This window comes from Thalassophryne amazonica, chromosome 1 (assembly GCF_902500255.1).
Source record: "Thalassophryne amazonica chromosome 1, fThaAma1.1, whole genome shotgun sequence".
Classification (NCBI taxonomy): Eukaryota; Metazoa; Chordata; class Actinopteri; order Batrachoidiformes; family Batrachoididae; genus Thalassophryne; species Thalassophryne amazonica.
This window is the reverse complement of record NC_047103.1, coordinates 56,229,050-56,251,869: the sequence shown is the minus strand read 5'-3', so window position 1 is coordinate 56,251,869 and position 22,820 is coordinate 56,229,050. Positions and strand designations below refer to the sequence as shown.

General features: G+C 42.7%; 1 long non-coding RNA gene across 1 annotated transcript; it reads left to right on the top strand.

Annotated features, from left to right (window-relative positions):
* Positions 1-589: 589 nt before the first annotated feature.
* Positions 590-17,538, top strand: LOC117519475. Its single transcript, XR_004563298.1, has 3 exons — positions 590-601; positions 4,163-4,165; positions 17,399-17,538. It is a non-coding gene; the product is annotated as an uncharacterized LOC117519475 (long non-coding RNA).
* Positions 17,539-22,820: the final 5,282 nt, after the last annotated feature.

Genomic DNA, 22,820 nt, shown 5'->3' with positions numbered 1-22,820 from the left:
AAAAGAACTGAAGGTTGTTTTGACTGTTGTGATGTGATGCTTAGTGTTCCAGGCAGATGCAGAACAGCTGATAACTGCAACAGACGAACGAGATGTGCTGACCTTCGACGATAAGAGTAAAAGAAAGAAACTGTTTTTCCTTACAGCTGCACTTATTGACGTATGTGTTTATGTTACGGGAAGAAACTTGTCTTGCGTCATCCCCCCACCCTTAGGACAAGTTTTTTTTTATGTGATGAGGGCTTCTCTAATAAAAAGAGCGGGAGAGCAGGCCAGACTTTAGTGTAGCCTTGGTGTACAGCCTGACTGCACTCCGCGCGAGATAAATTTGACTTTCTGTCTCACTGGTGTTTCTTGACTCTGTTTGTCTTATCAAGGTTTTAAGAATGTTTGGAGGAGAAAATACCCAACATTGACTGGGGGCTCGTCCGGGATCTCTACAACACCGGAGGTGTCCGGCGGAGGTCGTCAAGTCCAGACGTAAATCCTTGGCCAAGGTCCGATCGATCAATTGATCGTGTCTGCAATTGTCGACCACCGTTGGCATCGTCTGGTTGATGAGATTTTCCCAAAGAAGACAGACAGGAGGTCAAGTCAGTGAGTAGAATTTCTTTGTAACAGTACTGAGTGAGTGGTGATCAGATCACATAAAACAGTTAAACTCCGTAAGCGATGGCGTGGAATCGTCTGTTAATGTAAAGCAGTTAAAATCCGCGAGGAGGGCGGACTCCTCTACGGTTGCGAGGGACGCACGTAGTTAAATTCCGAAGGAGGGTACGGACTCCTCTGTTTTAATACGTAAAGGAAATCCCGGGTAGAAATACGTGCACTGTAAAAAGGCAGTTAAATCTCGCAGGGACGGCGGAGTCCCCTAATGCAGGACATTAGTTAAATTTCACGGGAGGGCGAGCTCCCCTGGCCTAAGAATACGAATACGAATACGCGTACGGTTATTAAAAGTGTTTCTATGTGTAAATAGTGTTTTGTGTAAGTGTGAATAGAATAACTGTGTGAAAGTGTAATACTTTGGACAACGTTAGTGACAACCGTGTGTGGATGCGGAGGCAAGTGATTCCGCTTCCTACGGGGAGGTGAAAGGAATCAACCACATGACGGCAATTAATTGTCACGTCCAAAGAAAGTGAAAACTTCAGATTTAGAACACCCTAGGTGTGCCCCCGTCTGAAGTCCAAATTATAACAAGGGATAATAAAAATGGGGGGTAAGACGTCTAAAAATAAGGAAAATTTATCAACTGACGACTGGAAATTTATGGAAGCAAAAAATCCAAAAGCAACAAAGAAATTGGAGACCTGGATAAATAAACATGACTTTGACGGACGACTGAACCTGATCAGCATACAGAAGCTAAAGAAGGAGTTAGAACAGGAACATAAAGGTGATGAGAAAAAGATGCAGAAAGTAGGGGCAGATTTAGTGGCATTTTGGGAGGAGGAAGCAGAGAACAGATGGAAGGGAGCAGAGAAGCGACGATTAGAGAAAGCAAGGAAAAAGAAAGCTGTAGGTAAGGCAGAAGAAGATGTGATAATTCAGCACAGAGAACCAGAACAGCCTCAACAACCACCGCCGGCTGGATCGTCGGTGACAACAACACCTTTATCTCCTCTACCAGAGGATGACGATGTACCGCCACCACAGTATGATTTGGCAGTAAAACCTAAGGTAAAAAGTGAAAAACCAGAAAAACCAGAAAAACCACAAACACGCAGTCAAGCGAAAGTGCCTACAGCCCCTCCCATGGTGGAACACAGTGACCAGGGAGGTGCCTATCCTATGATAGAAGTACCAAATCCTCGTGCAGGAACAGCAGGACATCGATCAACCATGCTCGTATATCGAACATGGAATGCTGATGATATCAAAGCAGCAGTTGACATGATACCATCGCCACATGTCGATATCGAGGGATTTATGCAGGATATAGAAAACATTAGAAATTCTTACCACCTTAATGGACCTGAAGTCCAACAGGTGTGGATGAAAGCATGTGGCCCTAAATGGAGTCAGATACGCGGAGACTGGAATCCTGCAGACCAACAAGGCGTACCACTGACACATGATGATCTAGTCTTGAAAACAAGAGTGGAAGCTATGATTACACGTGCAAAAGGTGTGTTAGGACCAAAGATAAATTATACTGAAATTACCAGGACAACTCAGAAAGAAGGAGAGCCATGGACAGAGTTTAGATGCAGATTTGAGAGTGTATTTAGGGTCCATAGTGGCATATTGCCAGGAACACCTGTGTATGAACAACAATTGAAAAACGCTCTGATCCAACATTCCAACAAAGATATAAAAGCTTGGATACAGAAACACTGGATTGGACTGCCAACAGGCACATTGGAAGAAACACACACCCACTGTTGTCATGCAGAAGAAGTCTTAAAGCAGAAAAAGACAGGAAACAGCGACAAAGGAGTGTATGTAGCACACGGAGATGATGAAATATATTACCAACAGGGTAACTTAAGACAGCAGAAGCAGTGCAAACGCCCCCAAAAGCCATGGCAAAATAGACAAGGTGGACAGCCACAACGTCAAGGACCATGGCAACCACAACAGCAGCACAGACAGGGAGGGCCACCACGTGGTCCCCTGATTTGTTGGAACTGTGGAAGAGAGGGACATATGTATAGAAATTGTCCGAATCCACCTACTGATGGAGCAGCAGGAGGAATTCCACAACGGAATAATCCTCCGCAGCCACAGTATCCACAATGACTAGAATCCATAATCTATGATTCCACATCAGATAGGCAGTCTGAATGTGATATGGATCTGTGTGCCTTACTGGGAAATCCGGTACCAAAACCAGAAGTGACTTTGTTGGTAAATGGACGACCAGTGACATTTCTTTGTGATACAGGAGCATGTAGAACCACATGTAATGACAACATACCTGTCCATCAATTAAGCAACGAAATTTTTAGGGTTCGCTCTGCAAATGGACAAACATCAGACGTCCCTATCACTAAACCCATAACGTTGACAGATCCATTTGGCCTGACATGTACTATGTCAGTGTTGAACATGCCACAATGTCCAGTTAACCTCTTAGGACGAGACGGATTGACTGCATTGGGCTTGTCCATAATTGTGGAACAAGGGAAATTAGTTGTTGAACGCACAGGAGGCGTTAACATGGTAAGAGAAGAAGGCGATGACCCCACATTCCACTATTACTATACATTTGACATTTCAGAAGAAGATGCTGCAGGATGGGGTAAAGATGTCGTCTTGCAAGCGACAGCCCTACTAAAAAATCCTGAACAAAAGATGTCACCACCTGACCTGCATGTCACAATGTGGCATAAAGATCCTCCAGGTCCGGATGGTGACTATGAAAACAAATTGAAAAATGTTTCACCTGTGAAGCTGACAATGACCGATTTGATTCATGATGGCAACTCAACAGCTGTCATAACAGTAACAGGTGCCACTGAAGATGTTTCAAAATTGAGATTCACAGGTATGCCATTACATGTGTCACTTTGTAAGCCATATTTGACAGAATGGCAAGAATTGGGACTGACAGTCATAACAGCTTTGTCAGCCACTGATTGGAGCAGAGTTGGACCACGAACGGAGTTCAGCCCATCAACTAAATTGTATAAAGTGCCAGTTAATGTCTCATTGGTGCTGACAGCCGGAACACATATTGATGTGTCCACTTCACAATCCTGAGCGTTTCAGTTGAGTCCTGAAGAAGATGATCTTCTCTCTTCGGTACCATCAGGATTGTGGACAACAGGTCCTTCAGACGTAGGACTGATAAAAAATGCACAACCTGTAGTTATACGACCAAAAACAGAATACAGACCATGTGTAAGACAGTATCCATTGAAACCTGATGCAATTGAAGGAATCAGGCCAGTAATAGAGGATTTATTAGCAGCAGGAGTAATAGTGCCATGTCCAGATTCACCATGTAACACACCCATATTTCCTGTGAAAAAGGCTCCGCCCTCAGTGGGGTGGAGAATGATTCAAGATCTGCAGGCAGTAAATGCTGCTGTGATTAAAAGAGCACCATGCGTTCCAGATCCACACACCCTGTTAAATTCGCTGAGACCAAATTCTAATAGTTTCTCAGTAATTGACATAAGTAATGCGTTTTTCTCTGTGCCAGTACACCCAGATAGTCAATTCTGGTTTGCTTTTACCTTTAAAGGACAACGATATACATTCACCAGATTACCGCAGGGTTACGCAGAGAGCCCAACTATTTATTCTCAAGTCATGTCAGCATGTTTAGCCAATTTCGTTCCACCGGCAGATAGCCAACTATTAGTGTATGTTGATGACATTTTGATTGCCTCTGACACACGAGAAAACTGCATAACTGACACAGTGGCATTATTATGTTTCTTATTTGATAATGGCCACAGAGTGAGTAAAAACAAAGTTCAGTTGTGTAGGGATAAAGTAAAATATTTAGGACATGAATTATCAGCCACAGGGCGCACGATCCTGTCTGACAGGAAGGAAGCAATTTTGCACGCTCCAAAACCACAAACCAAAAAGCAGATGATGTCATTTCTTGGACTGACTAATTACTGCAGGGCATGGATTCCCTGCTATGCAGAGTTGACTAGTCCACTTTCTGATTTGATGTACAAAGATGATATTTCAATGTCAACTGTGCTGGAATGGAACAAAGAAGCTGAGGAAGCTTTTGTAAAAGTCAAACAAACATTAGTGTCATCCACAGTTTTGGCACTACCAGATTATAGTAAACCATTCATTCAAACAGTTGATTGTAAGAATAAGTTCATGACTAGTGTTTTGGTTCAAGTGTATGGCTCAAAATTGAGGCCAGTTGCCTACTACTCATCTAAATTGGATGCAGTAGCAAGTGCTTTACCACCATGCGTACAGGCTGTTGTTGCAGCCTCTATGGCTGTTCAAAGTAGCAGTAATGTTGTTCTATTCCATCAGTTGACACTGAAAGTTCCACATGCAGTTTCTGCACTTCTGTTGCAGACAAACATGAGCCTTTTGTCCCCAGCAAGACATCTTTCGTGCATGTCCTTGCTATTATCACAACCACACCTTACGGTAGAGCGATGTACAACATTGAACCCGTCCACATTGATACCTTTACCTGAGGATGGTGAGCCGCACAATTGTCTTGATGTAGCAACAGTCTGTACGAAAGCACGCCCAGACCTCCGGGACACACCCATCCCAAACAGTACAATTGTGTATGTGGATGGTTCTTCCACTAAAAATGCTTATGGGCAAACGCAATCTGGATATGCTGTTGTCACAAATTCGGAAGTATTGGATTCTGCTTCATTGCCATCGTCATTTTCAGCACAAGCAGCTGAATTAGTTGCTTTAACTGCAGCTTGCTATCTGTTTAAAGGTACGGCTGTATCAATTTATACAGACAACCAGTACGCTTTCAGCACAGTGCATGTGTTTGCAAAACTGTGGGAAGAGCGTGGAATGGTGACATCATCTGGAAAGCCGGTGACTCATGCCACTCTCCTAACTGCACTACTGCAAGCTGTGAAATTGCCTCAACAAATTGCTATATGCAAATGTGCGGCTCACACCAAAGGCTCTGACAATGTTTCAAAAGGAAATGATTTTGCTGACAGAGCAGCAAAAGAGGCAGCAGCAGCTTCTTCTGTTTTTGTTGTACAGGAAACCACTCCAGATTTGCATTTAGGTCGTACACTGCTTGCTGACATGCAACAGCAGGCAACTGAAAGAGAAAAACAAATGTGGATAAATAAAGGAGCTACATATGCAAATGATGTGTACGTATGACCACGAAAGAAACCCATATTGCCAAAAAATATGTTTAAATGGGCAGCTATTATGAGCCATGGCGTGACGCATGTCTCATCGGGGGGTATGATATCGCAATTGCAATCTATTTTTTGTCTTTATGGGTTCGATGCATATGCAAAACAGCATTGTAGAGCATGCATGACATGTGCAAAACACAACTCACAAGACAATATGAGACCCCAAAGAGGCAAATTTCCAACACCACAATATCCCTTTCAAGTGATTCATATGGATTATATACAGCTGAGTAAACATGAAGGGAAGGAATTTTGTTTAGTCATAATTGATGCCTTCTCAAAATGGGTAGAATTGTTCCCTACAAAACATGCAGATGCACTTACAGTGGCTAAGGCATTGTGCAAAGACATCATTCCACGATTTGGAATACCAGAAACAGTCTATTCAGATAATGGAGCGCATTTTGTTAATACAATAGTACAATATGTAGGAGAAGCGCTACAGGTCAATCTCAAAAATCATTGTCCTTATCATCCACAAAGTGCCGGATTAGTGGAAAGGATGAATGGAACAGTAAAAAACAGACTTAGAAAGACAATGGAGGAAACAGGCAGACCATGGACACATTGTGTAGATTTGGTAAAAATGTATATAAACATAACTAGTACCATGGGGTTGACACCGTATGAAACATTGTTTGGCAGAAAATATCGATTGCCATATTATGGGCAAATTTGGGATGTACCTGAGGAAGCCAATTTGGCAGATTACATGAGAAAAATGTTAGAAGGACAACGAGGGAGAGTTCCAAACACTGATGATCCCATTTCTCCACAGGAGGACCCTAAAGTGGTACCTGGAGACTGGGTGTTGATAAGAAGCATCAAGAGAAAACACTGGCATTCACCTAAATGGGAAGGGCCCCATCAAGTACTACTCACAACACCCACAGCCTTGAAAATTGGGGAAAGAAGTACATGGATTCATTTAACTCACTGTAAGAAAGTCATTTCTGCAGACACAGACAAACAGTAAGAACAGTAGGACAAGACTAGTAATAGTGTGTGAGCTTGGTGTTAAGATCCAGGTTAGACACGAAAGCTAGCAGAAGACATTAAGAAGCCAATGTTCTGAACATAGGTGTGCTGTAGTGTGCAGAAATGGCGAAAGAAAAAAAACAAAAGAACGAGGGTTTCTGGACCCCATGGACAGTCCTTGTTATGCTACTTTTCCTTTTTGGATTGGGCTTATTATTAAAAGCCATAAGCACGGGACATGATAATAAGGATCACCTCCGCAGATTGCAGAGACCAAAAAGAAGTAACGAAGACCCCAGTCCGATAATAAATGCCACAGTACATAGCTGTGATAGGAACAATGCGTACCGATTTGGTGTACAAGCCTGCATTCCTAGAAATGCTTCTGTGGTCATCTCTGTACCATATAGTGCTCTTACCCATGGAATATGGGATGGTGACAGAGGGACTAATTACGGAAATAGTTTCTCATGGTATATGACTAATGATCAACAAGATAAGAGATGGGAAACGTTGGTAGCCGATGAATGGAGTAGATGGACACCAAGATGGGCACAAACCGAGTGGGCTAAGTACCAGAGTCAAATTCTCAAAATGCATCAAACAGATGATAAGCTGTTTATAGTGGTGAATACCACAGAAAAAGGAACCATATTCCCACCTGATATAGAGGAAGACTGTTGGTTGTTCCTCCTTTGGGTATACAAACCAGGAAAAGATCCGTATTTCCATTTTTTCCTCTGTGAAACAGATAGAGTACAGCAACCAATATTGACAGAATTGAGTACGTCAAAGGGGGTGTCCATACAAGCAAAGGGGGTGCCCATACAAGCAAAGGGGATGTCCGTACAAGGCACAAAAGACATGAAGGCAGATGACTGGTTCCTAGTAACTACAGGAATTAGTGGACAAAATAACAATTGGCTTTTAATGGCAGAACAAGCAGGACTAGCAGCAAAGAAGGACTGTGTTGTATGTATGGGACCCAGACCTATATTACAGGTAATACCGGCAGCATTACCCAAAGACTGTCTGCTGACTGTTATGACACAGACATACATTGCAGCAAACAACAATTGTTCTAAGTGGGACAAGATCTATCCATTGACCAAATTGACTAAGATCAAACCTTTATTTTCAAGCAAAGTTGGGCATGCTAACCATACATGTGTAAACTTGACAGGGACAACTAAGACTTTGGGTAGCTTAAACCACACTGCCTGGTGTAAGGATGTGGTCCATGGTACTCCCACATTCAAACCTGTCGGTAGGAGTGACGTATGGTGGTGGTGTGGTGATAACAGAATCTTTGACAGACTGCCACGAAATGTGTCAGGTTATTGTGCATTAATATCATTATTGTTACCAGTTAAAGCTATACCCATGACCCCTGAAGACGTTACGACATATGCAGCCTCTCTTATTCCTGAAGATTGGCAGAAAGGCATAGCCAGACATAGAGTAAAAAGAGAGTGGAAAGGAGTAGGAAATCCAACATATATTGACGCAATAGGAGTCCCCAGAGGAGTGCCTGACGAGTATAAACTGGTTGATCAAATAGCAGCTGGATTCGAATCTTCCATCTGTTGGTGGTGTTCAATTAATAAAAACGTGGACAGAATAAACTACATCCACTACAATGTACAGAAATTAGGAAATTGGACTGAGGAAGGATTTAAGGCTGTCCATTCACAGTTAGAAGCCACGTCCCTTATGGCCTTCCAGAATCGTATTGCTCTGGATATGTTGTTGGCGGAGAAAGGAGGTGTTTGTGCCATGTTCGGAGAACAATGCTGCACATTCATTCCCAACAACACAGCTGCAGATGGCAGTCTCACTCAAGCCATTGATGGGCTGAGGACGTTGAACAGGAAGATGAAAGAGCACAGTGGAGTAAACACCGAAGGCTGGGATTGGTGGCTGGAAGGGATGGGAAAATGGAGGTCTTTGATTTCTTCACTATTAGTGTCTATAGCAGTATTTGCTGCAATTCTAACATTGTGTGGATGTTGTTGTATTCCATGTCTCCGAGGCCTTGTAAATAGAATGATAACCGCAGCAATAAGTCCAGGACCAGGAGGGGGTCCAGCATCATATCCACTCCTGGGGAAAGACGACGACGAGGAGGACGATGACTCTCATGACCTGTACCCAGACCAATGGAAGTATGATGACCCAGACACCGATGATGGTGACAATGATGACATCACCTCTGGGGTGTAAGCCTATAGAACATACCATGATGAACCTCTTAGTGAAAATCTCAAAAAGAAGTGCTAAGCTGGGTGATGCCTACTGTATGTTTAACAGGCGATAAACAGGAGGGGAATGTTAAAGATTTTGTATATATGTTATCACTGTTAAACATTTGTACCTTTGTCTTCTTTCTCATGAGAACGGTGTTGTGCTGTTTTGCACCTAACCCTGAGAATGTACGTGTTATTCAACCTTGTTTTAGCATGCTGGGGTCAATCTGAACTGGGAATGAAGAGCTGGATGTACTTATTATTATTATACAACTTGTTTTTGTAGCCGCTAACGACTGGGAGTGAAGCATGACGGGGTCAGGCTGAACTGGGAGTAAAAGAACTGAAGGTTGTTTTGACTGTTGTGATGTGATGCTTAGTGTTCCAGGCAGATGCAGAACAGCTGATAACTGCAACAGACGAACGAGATGTGCTGACCTTCGACGATAAGAGTAAAAGAAAGAAACTGTTTTTCCTTACAGCTGCACTTATTGACGTATGTGTTTATGTTACGGGAAGAAACTTGTCTTGCGTCATCCCCCCACCCTTAGGACAAGTTTTTTTTTATGTGATGAGGGCTTCTCTAATAAAAAGAGCGGGAGAGCAGGCCAGACTTTAGTGTAGCCTTGGTGTACAGCCTGACTGCACTCCGCGCGAGATAAATTTGACTTTCTGTCTCACTGGTGTTTCTTGACTCTGTTTGTCTTATCAAGGTTTTAAGAATGTTTGGAGGAGAAAATACCCAACAAAAGGAGCGTGGACGCGAGAGAGGGCGGACATCAGAGCGGGTCTTTTCATCTCGGGGCTTTCCCCGACACAGATCAGGGCTGTCTCTTCTTCGCCCCACTGAGACTCCTCCGACGGGACCACTGGCACCTCTTGTGGATGAGTCCATGCAGCTCGGACGAGCTGAAGCCGCCATATTGCCCCGGTCACATAAGCATCAAGAAAAATAATGATGACGTATCTCCAGGTGTTTTTAGACAGGCATAATAATGCATAAAAAAAAAAAAAATTAAAAAAAAGGAAAGGGACAGACCTTTGGTTATTTAGTTGTTTGGTCTGTTTTTGTTTTTATTTAGGGGTTATAAATTGTTTAGGGATTTAGAGGCGGTTCTGGTGGAGTGAACGACTGGCAGGTCAGAGCTCGGCTGGACTCGGGTAATCGTATGTTTTCAGTATTTGGATTTAGGTCATTTTTGTTTGAGGATTGGGTCGTTTGTTTTGTTGTTTTTATTTCCCTGTTTCCCTAACCCCAACCTCACATGCTCTAAGACCGTTTGTCTTTTGGGTTATGGGGTGGTGCAGGTTGGTTACGTTGAGCGTTTCTCAGGAAACCACTGCACCTGGGGGGGGTTGTCAGGGGCGTTTTTTTGGGTTTGGTTGATGCCCGGTTCCACTCCAGCCCCGGTTGGCCTTTGGCCGTTCGTCATTGGTGTTACTGGGGTGTGGTGCAGCGGGAACATACCTCAGTCAGAGTGGTGGGCCGATCTGTGCCGTTCGCCATTTCGGTAGTACCACCCCTCCCGATGGGCTGGTGGTATGGTCAGGTTGGGGCACCGGACGTGTTTCCGGTTTTCCGCTGCGCTTAGGGGATGGGACTGGGTTAGTTTTTCCTGTTTCCTTCCCCAGCTTGGTAGTTTTGTGCCGTTCGCCAAAATTGAGCTGACCATAGGCTCTGGGAGTGATCTGGGGTCTTTCGGGGTGCTGGGGGGGGTAACAGGGTTTGCCGGTTGTTTTATTTGCCCCCGGGGTGGTTTAATGACGTCCGCCGGGGGTTGGATTTTTGTGTTTTTTATGTTTCCTTCCATGTTCCACCTCCAGGGGTGATGGGACGGTCATCTGGGGGGGAATTGATTGTGACTAGCCAAGTGTGGCCGGGTCTGGGGTTCCTGGGTTTTGGGGAGGTTGCCTCCTGGGTTGATGGTACAGTCCTCTGGGGGGCGCTGTTGCTCCATGTATACCTGGGGACCTCTGTGGGATTCCGGTTTTGGTTGTTACTTCTGGAACTGGCGGTGAAAGTCTTCTGGGGGGTGTTGGGCTCTGCACGTCATTCTGGGGGGGTTGTTTGTTATTTTTCTTTGAGAATTTCTGTTTGTATTGTGTTGTTGGGGCTATGTTGGGTTATTGGATTTGGGAGTTTTTCTTTTCTTCCCGGGGTTGGATGGGACGGTCCCCTGGGGAGGGTTTGGGTGGGTTTTGTGTTTTTCTTGTATGTTGGGTTGTATATGGGACTCTTTTGGGGTTTTTGTTGATACCAGCCGGTCTTCCAGCCGCGGTGCCCTGTCCTGCTGTCTGCTGTGGACTCTGGGAGCGTTACGCCGTCTGCTTCCTGTCGTGGACCCCAGAGGGAGGTGCTGTTCTCAGGCCTGGTCTGTTCGGTCACCGGGAGGCTTCCCGTTGATGGGGGGGTACTGTTGTGTGTTGGGGGGTTTGGCTGGACATGTTGGTGTTGTTTTCTTTTCTTTGCTCTCCAGGTGGTATGCAAACTGGGTTTTTTCTGTGGAGAAGGTGCTGGCGGAAGAGTCTTTCACCCTCATTAGAACTATTGGCTGCACCTGCGGAGGATGTTCACGTGCAGGCCTAACGACTTGCAGCACCTGTGAATGATGCTCACGTGCAAACTTAAAGACTTTCAGCTGAAGCAGATAATGAGATGGCGTTCTGCATTTAAGCCATGAGTGATTCAAGCAGAATTGCCGGGAATTCGACCTTGTGACGTTCGTTTGTGAGACGATGAGGACCGCGCCAGGGTTTGACACATCGTGCCTGTGAAGGAGGACGGGTGAGGGACACATGCTGTCAGCATGCATCAGAGGTGATGATTGTCTGAATAAGTGTTAACAGTAATTTGGTATTTTGTTACGCAGTATATTTGAACATTGATGAGAATTGTGCAGTTTGCTCCTCACTGTCGTGGCGTACGGATTGATGATCCTCCACCTGTTGTGAGAAGCTGCTCATTTATATACAGTTTAAATTCAGACCTGAATGTGTTGCTGATAGTGTGTGCCTTTGAAGGATATGTATTGTAGCTCTGTTGACTTACCTCACCTTTTCCGTCCTTCACAGAGTCAGTTTGTCGTATCCACCTGGGGGGTGTTCGGCGGTGAATCTGAGTCCAGAAGCGCCGGGCTTCGATCCATTTGGGCGCTGGAGAGCGCGCCATCCTTCACCTCGCCAGACAACTGAATATTTATGTTGTACACAAATTATTGCACAGGAGGGAAATAAATTGGTTTTGTTTTTGGAACCGCTTTCTGGTTATTTAGCGCTGGGTTCAGTCAGACGCTGGTCCGCTCCTCAGTCCACGTCTGCACATAAAGTGTAGATTAATAATAAACAAGTCACATAATCTTGTCTAAAATCCTGTTTGAACAGCACAATGTTTATTTTCCAGGGAGAGAAAAATTCTTACCATGTTTCTTAATGCCACAGTTCTCTTTTTCTGTTTATCTTTCAGGTGTGCTCATGAAGCCAGTGACAATTCCACAGATTCTTGTCCTTGTCAGATTTTTTTCAAACCGTCTTTCACGCCATCTTCGCTCTGTCTGACGTCGCTCTGTGACACAGACATGCTGCAAAAGTCTTCTTTTAAAAACTTGAGCGCTCTAAAATCTTGCGATGTCCACATGCTACATTTAGCTTCAGCGTCTTACAGGAGCCACACAGTGTTGCCGCAGCAACCAACCACTCCTGTTTTATGACAACTGTCGCAACAGCTACGCTTTGAGTGACATTTTTCCTCCGCAAAGTTCCGCAAATCCGGGGACACAGAATTGTATCTGTAACACACAGATCAGTAATGGTATACAATGGTATACAAAATGGTATACAAAATAGTTCATAATCAAGCTCCGCCACCTCTCAAGAACTTCATTCACCTGTCCTCTGATACAACAACAAGGGTAACAAGAGCAACCACTTGGAGGCAGTGTACCATTCCCAAATGTAAGACTGCATTTGCACAATCGACATTTTCTTACAGAGCCACAAAGAAGTAGAATATATTATCAGAAGAAATAAAAACACAACCAGACTTTAAGACATTTTCTGTAAAATTAAAATCATGGCTTCTTCAAAACCAAAGATGTAGGCACTAAATATATAGCACTGCTAAAGGTAACACTGAACATGTGTAATAAGTATTCTGAGTCTATATAGAAATTGAGAGATGAACTGTATGAAGGGTGAATATTTTTTACAAGTGTTTTGATATTGTACAGTAATTGAGAGGTTTAGATGAATTTATGAATGTCTTGACAATTTTGATGTTTTGATGCTGCATGTTATGAGTGACAGGGATGAATTATGAATGGTTGTTTTAAACGTTTTGATATGGCACAGTATTTTAGAAATGAATGACGTAAGAATGAATTTAATATTATATATTTTATGAATTTAGTATTATATATTTTGTAGGTTTGTTTGTGATGTATTTAATAGCCCTATGTGTATCCCCCTGACCCTCAAGGACTACAGATGGAAATTAGCTGTTGCAGCTACAATCTGGTACAAACATCTCTGCTTGATGAGCATAATGTAATTGTATGCTGTCCTTGTACAAATAAATGGAAATGAAATGAAATCAGTGTCCGTGGACTTATAAAACTTGCACGATGTCGTAAAAAAAAGTAAACACTTTGCGATAAGCATTTTAAAAACTCAGTGACGATCACAATTACAGAGTACAACACTAACACCCCCCCTCCTCCCCATGATGATATCCGTGGAATTCCTCAGATCCACGGAGTTTTCACTGCCCTGAATAATGTATAGCAAATATATGACGAACAATCACGGATGTATGATGCATGTATTGAGAATGGATCACGCACATGTGGTGGCAACAGCGATGTATTGCCATCTGCATTGCGGTCATAACAGAAGCACACTCGGGCCTGTTGGCTGTTGTGAAAGTGTCGTGACACGGACCAACAACAGGGGGCGTTAATGAACGGACAATGGATAAGCCAAAAAGTAACAATTTAATGTTGTGAATCACACAACGAAGTACAGACAATAACAATATGGTGGAATGTCAATTATACACAAGGTGACGTGTGGGCAGGCTCGACGATAGAAGACGTCTGGCGAGAGAAGAGCCGGATCCCACACAGCTTCCACCACCAACGGAGCTGAAGAACACCAGAGCCGCCAAACCCTGCGCCCCAGGTGGCCACTGTCTTCAGCAGTCAGACCCGGTACTGCTGGCAGAGAACAGAGACAGTACTGATGAGTGTGAGGTCGCACACTCAGTAATCCCACAGTCAGTGTTTAGTTAGGAGGGAGGACCTCCATCTCCGAATCACACACTCGTGCAGCTCCTGAGACAACCTCTTATCTGGGTGGGGTGGGAGGCGAAGCCGTCGCAGTCCACACCAAACGCCAACTCAGCAGACAAGGAATCCGTCCCAGGAAAACGGCTGCAAAAGAGATCAGACTAATGCTCGAATTAAGGTTCAGCAGAGACTTACCTGAATGGTAGCTGATTTTTCGGCGGGGAGGTGGAGTTGCAGTCCGGGCTTTATGGTGGTGGTGATGTGTAGTGGATGAGTGACAGCTGGTACGGATGATGAGTGACAGCTGTCACTCCCGGTCGCTCCGACGCCCTCTCGTGCTTGAAGCCCGCCCTTCAAGCAGGGCGCCATCTTGTGGTGGTGGGCCAGCAGTACCTCCTCTTCAGTGGCCCACACAATAGTTGGCATCACTATTCACACCAACACCACAGCCTCTAGAGCAATTGCTGGACTTGGACACGTTGATTGGTATGTTGTTGGATGGCAGCAACTATCACACTACGTATTTTGTCTTCTCCCGGACATGTGCTGGCAGGTGAATTTTCTTTGTTGCCTTCGGGCCGTCGTTATGTTTCACCTGTCTGCAGGACGAATCGGTTGTTAAAATCTTTTATTCCTTCTGCTATCCGTCTTTTAAATTCCTTGTAAGGTGTAGATGTATGGGTATGTGGATGTAGTATGTTGCACATTTTATGTGGATGTAGTATGTTTTTTGGGGTTTTTTTTGTGATGTGCCGGTATGCAGGCTGCTGAAATTAATTGCCCCTGGTGGGATGAATAAAGTTGTCTAAGTCTAAGTCTTAGTCCATAATCTGTACGTCTCCACAGCCGGACTGGCAATGACTGGCAGGTATATCAATTTCTGTTTGTTATGCATTTGCAAATTGTCCGCAAATCAGATGCAAAGCAGACGTAATACAAACGCTTTATTCGTGACCAATCTGTATGCATTTGCCACAACTTATTTTAGTTTGTGATGTGGATGTGATAGGCATGCTATATATTCGTTTTACACACTGTCCTAGTACGCTGCCAAGCCGCAATACCCTGTCAGTTGCGGATATCGGCGGATATATAGCGCATAGATTGGGTATGTATTGTGTATGTTAGACAGCTGTCTTCCGTAACCAAAATTTGTGCAGCGCAAAAATCTTGTCAATGGATATACGTGCCTCTGCGGATACTTGCAGACGTGTGCAGATGTCGAACGACTCATGCAAGCATGTTTCACGGATACTGCGGATGTTTGGCAAATATGAACCATTTTTGTGCGCAGTTCATACGCAAATCTTCCTAAACGCCAGTGGGACCTGGCCCCTACCACTGTTGCCTGTGTGCTTGCTGTAGGGGTTGGTAAGGTTAGACCTTACTTATGTGTTGCACCTGAGGCAGCTTTGTTGTGATTTGGAGCTATGTAAATGAAATTAAATCAAATTTAATTATTCCCTACTACTTTTAACTCTTTATTTTACTTTGTCTTTTATCTGTTTTATTGCCTGTTGTAATTTTATTATTTTTAATTAATTTATTTACAATTGGGTGTAACTTGGTGCCCATTTTTTAATTATGCACAGCACTTTGGTCGACTGTCATTTTAAGCGTGCTTTAGAAATAAAGGTTGAGTTGAGTTGAAGTATTGTGAGAGATCTGGAGTTGAGGATAGAGTGAGCGCCAACCAAGTTTACTTGGAGTTAGAGCAAGTTGCGCCGTGACGTTCATGGGTCATCCTGAGTTGAGCATAGGTGGGGTCGAGATGGTCGGAAGTCCACTGGCCTCTGGAAAAACAACAACAAAAGAAGAAATCTCAACTTTTGCTATCTGTTGTGCCAGAGCAGGACTCGGTACCAAATGTGGCCAGGTGAAGGCCATTTGGGGAAATCCACAGACGTGTGCAGAGCTGTAGCTTGGCTTGTTATGGTGCCAAACTCAGCCAGTTGTAACAGAAACTTTACAATTATGTCCTTTTATTCCCTTTTTTTCTTTTCTTTTTTTCTTCTTTTTTTGCAAACTTCAGTTAAACAAAAAAAAACTGAATATGGCAACTTTAATTTTTTGTTTTTGTTTTTTATAAACAGACCTCCAGCTACAGTTTTAATTACCTGATTCTGCTCAAAGCTGCAGCTTTTTCTCCCTGTGCTCTACAAAATCAGATTGAACCTGACCCACGCAAGGTTGAGTTTTGAATTTGGGGTTCCGAATTGTACACTTCATCAAATATTTACTCACAACACTTGCCAATATTTCAAGGATACTTGCTTCAAAATATTAATGTTGGTGAGTCCACCTCCAAACTTCAGGGTTAACTCCTGTAGCTCTGTTCACATTCTGGATTCTTGCTTTCTATGGGCATTGATGCTATATACAGCGTAACACTGTTACTGCCTCTGTTAAAGTGCTGATGCTAAACCAGAGGTTCCCATTAAACACCACCCCCCACCCCCGGGAGCAGTGAGCAGCACTGCAAGACCATCACAACACAAATCAACTACAGTTGTGCTCAAAAGTTTACATACCCTGGCAGAATTTTTGTTTTTTGGTCATTTTTCAGAGAATATGAATGATAACACAAAAACTTTTCTTCACTCATGGTTGGTGGTTTTGTGAAGCCATTTATTATCAAACAATTGTGTTTACTCTTTTTAAATCATGATGACAACAGAAACTACCCAAATGACCCTGATCAAAAGTTTACATACACCTCTTCTTAATACCATGCATACCCTTTAACATCAATGACAGCTTGGAGTCTTTTGTGGTAAAATGGTAGATGGACTGCATTTATATAGCGCTTTTCCCTCTGGATCAGATGCTCAAAGCGCTTTACAGTTATGCCTCACATTCACCCCAATGTCAGGGTGCTGCCATACAAGGCGCTCACTACACACCGGGAGCAATAAGGAATTAAAGGCCTTGCCCAAGGGCCCTTAGTGATTTTCCAGACAGGCGGGGATTTGAACCCATGATCTTCTGGACTCAAGCCCAACACCTTAACCACTAGACCATCACCTCCCCATAGTAGGTGATGGTCTAGTGTCTTGGACTATATTTACATTCTATTACGAAGAAATACAAACGGTATGACACGCTATGGTAAATCTCTGTGGAATAGACAGTTCTCAAAAACTGAGTGACTGCGCATAAGGAGAAGAGTGAGGAAAGTTACCAAGACAACCCAGAAGAAGGTATGGGCTTACGTTGTTGTGACTCGAGAAATTGTGCACAGTGCAAATTTTGCATTTTCTATCACCACTCTTACAACCCCTGGCAATAATTATGGAATCACCGGCCTCGGAGGATGTTCATTCATTTGTTTAATTTTGTAGAAAAAAATCAGATCACAGACATGACACAAAACTAAAGTCATTTCAAATGGCAACTTTCTGGCTTTAAGAAACACTAGAAGAAATCAGGAAAAAAAAATTGTGGCAGTCAGTAACGGTTACTTTTTTAGACCAAGCAGAGGGAAAAAAATATGGACTCACTCAATTCTGAGGAATAAATTATGGAATCACCCTGCAAATTTTCATCCCCAAAACTAACACCTGCATCAAATGAGATCTGCTCGTTAGTCTGCATCTAAAAAGGAGCGATCACACCTTGGAGAGCTGTTGCACCAAGTGGACTGACATGAATCATGGCTCCAACACGAGAGATGTCAACTGAAACAAAGGAGAGGATTATCAAACTCTTAAGAGGGTAAATCATCACGCAATGTTGCAAAAGATGTTGGTTGTTCACAGTCAGCTGTGTCTAAACTCTGGACCAAATACAAACAACATGGGAAGGTTGTTAAAGGCAAACATACTGGTAGACCAAGGAAGACATCAAAGCGTCAAGACAGAAAACTTAAAGCAATATGTCTCAAAAATCGAAAATGCACAACAAAACAAATGAGGAACAAATGGGAGGAAACTGGAGTCAATGTCTGTGACCGAACTGTAAGAAACCGCCTCAAGGAAATGGGATTTACATACAGAAAAGCTAAACGAAAGCCATCATTAACACCTAAACAGAAAAAAACAAGGTTACAATGGGCTAAGGAAAAGCAATCGTGGACTGTGGATGACTGGAAAGTCATATTCAGTGATGAATCTCGAATCTGCATTGGGCAAGGTGATGATGCTGGAACTTTTGTTTGGTGCCGTTCCAAAGAGATTTATAAAGATGACTGCCTGAAGAGAACATGTAAATTTCCACAGTCATTGATGATATGAGGCTGCATGTCAGGTAAAGGCACTGGGGAGATGGCTGTCATTACATCATCAATAAATGCACAAGTTTACGTTGATATTTTGGACACTTTTCTTATCCCATCAATTGAAAGGATGTTTGGGGATGATGAAATCATTTTTCAAGATGATAATGCATCTTGCCATAGAGCAAAAACTGTGAAAACATTCCTTGCAAAAAGACACATAGGGTTAATGTCATGGCCTGCAAATAGTCCGGATCTTAATCCAATTGAAAATCTTTGGTGGAAGTTGAAGAAAATTGTCCATGACAAGGCTCCAACCTGCAAAGCTGATCTGGCAACAGCAATCAGAGAAAGTTGGAGCCAGATTGATGAAGAGTACTGTTTGTCACTCATTAAGTCCATGCCTCAGAGACTGCAAGCTGTTATAAAAGCCAGAGGTGGTGCAACAAAATACTAGTGATGTGTTGGAGCGTTCTTTTGTTTTTCATGATTCCATAATTTTTTCACCAGAATTGAGTGAGTCCATATTTTTTTCCCTCTGCTTGGTCTAAAAAAAAGTAACCGTTACTGACTGCCACAATTTTTTTCCTGACTTCTTATAGTATTTCTTAAAGCCAGAAAGTTGCCATTTGAAATGACTTTAGTTTTGTGTCATGTCTGTGATCTGCTTTTTTTCTACAAAATTAAACAACTGGATGAACATCCTCCGAGGCCGGTGATTCCATATTTTTTGCCAGGGGTTGTAGCTTCATAGTGGAGTAGAGTGGAGAAGGATATTCTTTCACCAAAACAAATCATATCTAGACTTGCATCTCAGATGAACCTTCTGGCAATTTGTAGCTAAACATTGAGGGCTTCTTTTTAAGAAAATCCTCCTCTAAACCACTTCATCATGAAGCTGTATACCCAGTTGTAAAAGCAACCCACACAAATTTCCTGGCAGTTGTTTCTGACATTTTTGTTGGTCTACCTGACCATGGTTTGGTTTCCCCCATTTTCCACTCCTTGATTAGAGTTTGAGCGCTCCTGATTGGCATTTTTAGGTCCTTGGATATCTTTTAATATCCCTTTCCTGTTTTATATAATTTTATACAATTACCTTTTCCCACAGATCCTTTGACAATTCTTTTGCTTTCCCCATGACGCAGAAGCCAGAAACATCAGTGCAACACTGGATGAAAGATGCAATGGTCTATCAGGAGCCAAGGAACTCACTGAACTTTTATACATGCTCTGATTCCAGCAAAAAGATCACAGGTGAGGATGGTTACCTTTAGTAGGCATTCATCCCTGTTTGTGTCAACTTGTGTGCATGTTATCAGGCCAGAATCACCAGGGTATGTAAACATTTGATCACTATCATTTGGTTAGTTTGTTGTTGTCATTATGAAAGAGTAAACACAGTTGTTTCACAATAAATAGCTTCACACAACCACTAACCATGAGTGCAAAAAAATTGTTTTCATTCATATTCCCTGAGAAATGGCCACAAAATCAGAAATTCTGCCAGAGTATGTAAATTTATGAGCACAACTGTATTTTGTATGGCTTTCCATTGTTTTATATACTGTAGTTGTAGAGCCAGAATGGATGGGCGGCAAAATGAGTTGAATCCAGTCTTGTGAAGCAACTTGAGATGACCTGTGTTGTGATTTGGCATTATACAAATAAATACATAAGACGTAAACGGCAATCATTTCTTTTTGTTAAACCCCTTGAATTAAAGCTGAAAGTCTAAACTAAAAACACATTTGGTTCTTTCATTTAAACTCCACTGTGACCGTTTACAGGGACAAAATTACCAAAAATGGGTTACTGTCAAAATATTGATGACCTGGTTATTGTGATGAAGATGTATGAATGGGACCCTAATGTGCAGACAACAGGTGTAGCACGGTAAAAATTAGGGTTGAGGATAAAGCATTTTTGACGAGCACAAGCATGATCCGAATAAAATTCATCAATATCTGTGCTCGTGCTGAAGGAAAATTCTCATTGGCTAACTGACTGTCTTCATGCTCTGTGATTGGCCAGTCACACACAGCGCCCGCCCCTCCCTACACAGACACGTCTCTCTGCAGCTTCTCACACACACACACACACACGCGCAGACACAGGATCTCTCCCTGTGCTTGACTGGATTCTGCCTCACGTTGCTCTGTCACTATTCTTGCCCAGCTTAAGTTTTCTTCAGCTCGCCTCTTTTTCGGTTTGTCTGATATTTAAAGTTATTTGGTGAACTTGTTTTGTGTCATACGCGGTGCTTTTAACAAGATAGAGCTGAAAACGGCTCCTGCCGCGGCGGTCACACACCACCCTCATTTCGTCTCACGTTGTGGAGGTTGCAATTGAGCGTATTGATCCGTCTTGATGAGTAGTGATCCTTAATAGAACGTGACAACGTTCGTAGTGGTTCCTGTGATGGTTCTTGGAGCCCAAACTGTCACGCGTTATTACGAAGTGACACGGAAACTGTCAAGTTTTGACACGACTTGTAACGCGGCGTCACATTTCACTGCGCACCACGACGGATCAGTTTTCTGTCACGTGTGCACAATTAACTCGGCTCCAAGTGTCGTTCCACAGTTCCTGCTGAAGCTCCTCAGGACGCTCCTGCAGGTGTTCCACCTGTTGTTGTAACCGATGAGCGGGAGAACGAGTCTGAGCCAGAGGAGCGAGAGGAGACTCACGTGCAGCCAGACATCTCTGCACCTCCTCCAGTCTGACGGAGGAAGAAGAGCGCGCACAATTAACTAAAAGTCTAATTTCCAGTGGTGTCAAAAGTACACACATTTGTTACTTAAGTAGAAGTATAGATACTGCAGTTTAAAAACACTCTGGTAAAAGTTGAAGTATCAACTTGACCTCTTTACTCAAGTAAAAGTGAAAAAGTATGTGCTCCAAAACCTACTTAAAGTATAAAAGTATAAAGTAACCTTAAAAAAAAAAAAAAAAAAAGGTAGATGCCACTATATGAATTGAAAGCTTCATTTAAAAACTGATTCGTTCTACATGTGGCCCAAGACCCAAAACCCAAAATTACCCCCCAACACCACCTGCACGAAAATGTTTCGATTCTAGAAGCTCTGAAATGCAATCTGGGACTATTCCAGACAATAAACTGCAGTGAGTGTAGCATCCATTTAGTGAGAAAAAAAAAACTTTCCTTATTCAGATTCATTCCAGTAGTATTCTGCTCTTACTAGGATGCAGCAGTTTTCTAGTTTGGCAGAAAGTTCTGGAGTAAATCACTGAAGAAATTAACACATTGACAATATGGTTTGACCGAAACAAACTGTCATTAAACTTAAATAAAACAGGGATGAAATGGAGGTGTGAGAGTCACTAGTGTTCACAGGAAACACTTATTTATTTCTGTATTTATTTATGTATGTTCATTGTTAGTTGCTTTTATATTTTATTTTCTGTTGTGTTTCTATTCAGGTTCTTTTTGTCTCTTTCTCTGAAATTGTATCTAATAATTATCATTAGATTATTAATATATAAACAAAAATACATTTAAGAAATATTACAATTTGAAAACAAATGCACCCGAACGTGAAGACAGCTGGAACTGCTTCATGCTAACTTTTAACATTGAAAATGCCATAGACATGCTAACGCGTTAGCGTCGCTCCCGTTTTTAAGTTATAAAATACATCTATCAACTGTTTCAGAAGACCATAACAGGTCGGTTTAACATAGAAAAGGTAAATAATACTCACAGAAGTATGCTCTTTAGCGGGGGAAAATTAAGCAAAAGAAAGAAAGAATAAACGAAACAATAGGTCGAAGCATTGCTTCAATCTGTGAACCACTGCTTCGATTGGTTCAAAATCCATTCCTTTATCTTCATTGATCCATGTTTCTGATATAGCAATTATGTTAAATATTTTTTTAAAATTGACTTAAATATTCTTTAATGGTGTTGTGATGTGTTTGTGTCCTCATACCTTATTGGTCGTATTTGTCCAGTTCCTCGATGTTCCTGATTACCATAACCTTCGCTTGTTCTGGTGTTCCGTTCAGTTTGATGAATGTTTTGCATTTGGATGTCCATGTCTGTTGAATTTTTCCCTGCTTTTTTAAGAGACGAGCTTTCCTGACGATGTCTGCGTTTCTTTTGGTCAGATGTTCATTGATGAATACGTTTGTTCCTTTGAGTTTCTGTCCCTGTTTTAACAATGCCATTTTATGTTTTCTGTTGACAAACCTCATAACAGCTCGCTTGTCTCCATCCTCTCTCCTGGGCAGGGGG